At 32.9% G+C, this 5,242-nt stretch overlaps 1 long non-coding RNA gene across 1 annotated transcript in view; it reads right to left on the reverse strand.

Annotated features, from left to right (window-relative positions):
* LOC109848882 overlaps positions 1,448 to 5,242 on the reverse strand; it is a 7,213-nt gene continuing 3,418 nt past the window's right edge. The window contains exon 2 of the long non-coding RNA XR_002248931.1: positions 1,448 to 1,487. This is a non-coding gene — a long non-coding RNA (uncharacterized LOC109848882). The remainder of the gene's footprint in view (positions 1,488 to 5,242) is intronic.

The raw sequence follows: 5,242 nt of genomic DNA on the forward strand, positions 1-5,242 counted from the left end.
TGTGACCCACACAAGCAAATTTTGTAACTTCTTTACCATTTGATCCCCACAGGCTAATTTTATGACTTTTTGGCCCTTACTGTTTTTGAATTTTGTGTCAAGCGCACTCGGATTTTTATTGTAAACATATCTTAATTATATTTTAAAATAAACTTATGGTGATTTTAGTAGTAAAATCAACAATTAATGGCTTAAAACTTCTAAAAGTAGCTTGTGAGCATCACGAGGGAAAATTCTTGTGTTTTAATGCACTTAGGGGCTGTTTGGTTGTATGTTTTTACCATGTAAAAGGATGTAAAGTGTAAAAAAGTGGGTCCCAATGTCAGCTTTCATCACTTTCAATTATTTGTTTGTAGTTGTAAAAATAGTGTAAAGTGATTTCATATGCTGATGTGGCTTGTAAAGTGATTTCATAAAAAAAAGTCATGATTTTAGGAGAAAGCTAACATTGAAGTTAGGAAAAAATAATAAAAAATAATTCCAACCAATATGATCATTTGAGTATGGACCACTTTTTACATTTTCCAAACAAACAATTATAAAGTTTTATTTTGCAAACCAAACAAGTGTTTTATGATTCCAATGGAATCAAAAACAAACAAAGAAAAGTATAAAAGTGAAATTGATGAGGTGGACAACAACTTTTCAAGTTGTGTCATAAAAACACAACTTTACCAACAACAACCAAACAGCCCCTTAGAAACTTTAGTAGTGTAAAAGTGCTGTCAAAAACAAGTGAGGTGAGGGTATGTAAGTGCGAAATATGAAAAACTATAAGGAATTTAAGTGCTAATATCATGGGAAAAAATTGTTGAAATGGGGTGACAATGTAAATAATCTCCTGTACCAAAAGTGCAAATCAAAATTTACAAAATTCTCACCGTGTTATCTGCAAAATCCAACAGCGACGTCAATCGCCTCGTTCCCCTCCTCTCCTCTGCCATCGCACTCTCGCACAATCCCCTTCTCCATCTCCTTCTCTCTCTTTCTGTTCACCTACTTCTCTTCGTCTCAAGAGAATCGCGCCCTCGAGGAGCAAAATGGCCATCATCAAAGCCGTGGCCGAGGACGAAACCCTAGCTCCGGCGGCGACTGTGGCTGAAGATACGGAGGCCGTTTCAGTCGCCGTTTCTCCTTCTGATATGCTTACCATGTTCTTCAAGGTGCCGCGTTTTTCCATTCTTCCTCAGGTTTTTCTTGGCTAGGTAATTTCACAAAACCCCTTGAAGTTTTGTTAGATTTGCACAAAATCTGCTTGAATTTTGAAATGAGAAAACGCCCTTTTAAAGCTTGGGGAGATTGAGAGAAGGTGTTCGTCTATACTATTTAAAAAACAAACTGTACCTTTCGAAGACCTGTATTCGATATTCTTCATGCTATTATCCGTAGATAATTCATTTGTTACTTAAATGATTTATCTTAGAAATAGTTAAATACGGGCTTCCCCCCCTAGAAACCACCTTTAAAATAGGGTGTTATACTGAAACCTGTTGGATAAATATCAAATAAAATTAAATTATGTAAATTAAATCCGAATTAAATAGGTAAGAGGTAAGAAAATCGGGCCTGACGGGTAGGGGTGGAAATGAACCAAATAATTAACAAATAGTTCGATAATTGTTCGAAAAAGTATTCGGTCATATTCGATTCGGTAGTTCGTTTACCACTAAACAAATATTTTTTAGTATTCGAGTTTACTAACGAATAGAATTTAACCAGATGTATATTCGATTCGTTTGTCTATTAAATATTCGTTTAAAATTTGATCACATCATATTACTTGTATAGTTGTATTATTGCACATATGATGTCATATTTTTAACCTACATATCATTTCTACTTGAGCTTTATATCCTCCTGATTTTAAGACTTAAATAATCTTAAATCTGTTTTCTAATTAAAATTTTGATTTAAATATATATACATCATATATTATGAAGGAATAAATTTTATTTATGAATTTAAATACTATTTGAAAATCAAATTCTATAGCGGAATAAATATACTTTGATATTCGATAAGTATTCGTGAATATTCATGAATATTTATCAAATACCAAGTATTCGAGTTCGAATTCGAAAAACTAGATATATGAATTTTAGAGTCCACATTCGAATTCGATAATTTTAAACAAATACGAATACGAACATCTTAGTATTCGATTCGATTCGATCGTTTACCACCCCTACTGACGGGAGCAGTCGTGTAATCACTGCCGTCAGACCGTCAGACCTGATTTTCTTATCTCTTACTTATTTAATTCGGATTTAATTTACATAATTTTATTTTATTTGATATTTATCCAACAATCTATAAGATTGAGATTCCTTTATAACTGTTAATTATTGCATTTATTTAATTGTTGTTAATTAAGTTATAAATTATACCTTCATTAAAAGAACTATTTGATTCTATTATAAGCCTGTTTAATACATATCTTAATGTGTAAAGCAGGCGAACATAGGATGGGTTCTTCAATAGATAAATCTGTATATAGTTTAGTGGTTGTTTGAAACCTTTAGAATTCTGCCTCCATTTTGCCTTACCAATTTAAGTTTCCACTAAAGTCTTGCACAGTAGTACCTTATGATATCTTACCTTTTAAGTTAGGTAACAACCTCTGGTTTTCTTCACTTGCACATAATGAAGAAGGATCATGTTTCCTTCATCCATGAACAGCTAACCAACCTCCGGAAGATTGCATATTATAACAGTTTTCTTGGTTTATTTAGAAACATGCTAATTAAATAATTTCATGATAGTTTAAGAAATCAGTTTTTCCAGTAACGTACATGCTTATGAATACTAGAGAATATATGATCAAGGAAAGTTTAATCTTTATATCTCAGTTCCCGAGAAACAATCTGCTAATTACTTTCATAAATGGGCTAATATCACGGATATGGACCTTGATATCAATGTAAAATCAACTCTAGATTTCTGAATCAGAAATTCTACTTAAAATAATGTATATTGGAACTTCTGGCTCTTCTTTTATTAGAAGTTTATCTATTCCAATTACAACTTTACCATTGTGTTAAGATTTGATATCTTTTTCACCACAATGCAAGTGTCTTCTGAGTATCTGGAAGTCTTTGGTATGAAAACTTTTGAACAAAAGGACGTGTGCATCTTTTAAATTCTATTTTATATGGTGAATTATATTTTTAAATCTTCAAAATTAAATTAATGTCAAAATGATATGTTTAAGAGGTGGTACTAGAAATGACCACGTAAATTTGGAAGGCCTATTTTGTAGGCAACCAATTTAAACTTGGAAGGTCTCCTTTATAGGAAACCAATTTGCAACCTCTTATAATAGGAACTTTTTTTTTAATTTTATGCGTATGAAGTATGAAATATACTTTAAGATATGAAATCCTATTATAAGGTTCTCTTGAATGCTTTGCATGTAACTATTAGTAATTTTATTCATGTATGTGCATATGGATGCATGGTATTGAATGGTTAAAGGGGTTGCTCTTGGAAAAGGATAAAGAATATTGAATGTTTTCATTTAAAATGGATTCCTTTACACCGTTCTCATTACCTTTCAAATTAACATGGAAAATGGACATGTGTTGTTCCATCTCAGAACTTCAAATGTCTTTGGTTTTGTTTTGAATGAACACTGGATATTTAACACATTAAAAAAATGTGTTAGTTTTACCTCATGTTCTCTTTGAAGTTCATGAAATAACACGTCATCTTTTATGCTCATAGACCATGATCTTCTATGCTAACATGTTTTGATAGTGACTAGAAAGAATCATTTTATAGCTCTTCATTTGACTACATGTATAAGTTTTGATAGTGACTAGAAAGAATCATTTTATAGCTCTTCATTTGACTACATGTATAATGCTTTCTCTTGAGATTTCAGGAAATGATTATAGCTCTTCATTTGACTACATGTATAATGCTTTCTCTTGAGATTTCAGGAAATGATTAGAGTTGATAAAAATATGCTCTATCAACTAGTATGCCTAGTTACAGGAGATGTGATGAATTAATGTCCTGGAAAATCAAATCAAAAGGTATATCTTATAACTTCTTTCTATATGATGAATAAAATGAATATTAAAATTAGTCCATCAAATAATTGAATTGCTATTAGGTTCCATTATCCTTATAAGATGTTTCAAATTAATCTCTCCTCTTGCTACATGTACTCTTGCCTGGAGAGACTAATTTTAAAATAACTTAACAAGAAGGGGACCTAATGTCAACTTCAAACAATATGAAGGACTAATTATAAAATAACTTAAGAACTTGATAAATCTATACAACGCCTGCTATGCAAAGTTGTGATTCTAGACTTTGTAAAGTCTGAGAAGAATTTTAATGATCCATTGACTAAAGGTCTATCCAAAAGTGTGGTTTTGGGTTCATCGAGGGAGTTGGGGTTAAGCCCATAGATGAGGTCACTGACAGCGGCAACTCAATCTTTATTTGGAGACGTAATCTCAATGTTGGTTTAATGTGGTAGAAACAAGCTGGACTAGTGACACTCGTGTGGAGCATCGATCTAGATATATTTATATATCATTATGGTAGCATCTGCTACTTCCCCTTCTCTATGGTGACGATGCTCTTATGATACAGCTGGTTAGACTGAGTTTTATTTTTAATAAGTCCAATGTGTGTATTATGGGGTATTAAATAACCAGCTGTAGTATTCTTTGAGGACTTACCTACGTGAGAGGAACCGTGATGGTCGCGGTTTGGAAGGGGGGCTGGGCTAACCCCTAGAAACTCTCATGAGTCGGTTATTGTAAGCATGACCTTTAACGCTCAACCCACTTTGCTCAATAGATGAAGATGTATTGTGTGTGTGTTTTATCAATACCTGATTCAATGGACCTAATTCAAGGCCTAGTCCATTACGTCCCTCAGGTGGTGATGAACTCACTAAGGAAGGTTCAAAGCCGAAAGCTACCTCTTCCGAATTCACGATACGAAAGGTTGTCCAGCCTATATTTGCTTTGTGATTTATTTTTTGTCTTGAGTTTTAGTTAATATTGCCTTTTGGAGGGACTGTTAGATATTTTAGAGAAAAGGTCAATATTGACACTTTCTAATCTCCTCTTAGTTCTCCATCTAACCCCAAATTTCTCTATCAAGCTTTGACTATTTCTCCATCGGAAAAAAGTCCTTTTCCCACTACTCTTTGTTTCCTCGTCTTTCTTAAATTCTCTCGTCCTCTTCTTCATATAGACTGGTCTTTTCTTTGTTGCTGCAA

The sequence above is a fragment of the Asparagus officinalis genome, chromosome 7 (assembly GCF_001876935.1).
Source record: "Asparagus officinalis chromosome 7, Aspof.V1, whole genome shotgun sequence".
In the NCBI taxonomy this organism is placed as follows: domain Eukaryota; kingdom Viridiplantae; phylum Streptophyta; class Magnoliopsida; order Asparagales; family Asparagaceae; genus Asparagus; species Asparagus officinalis.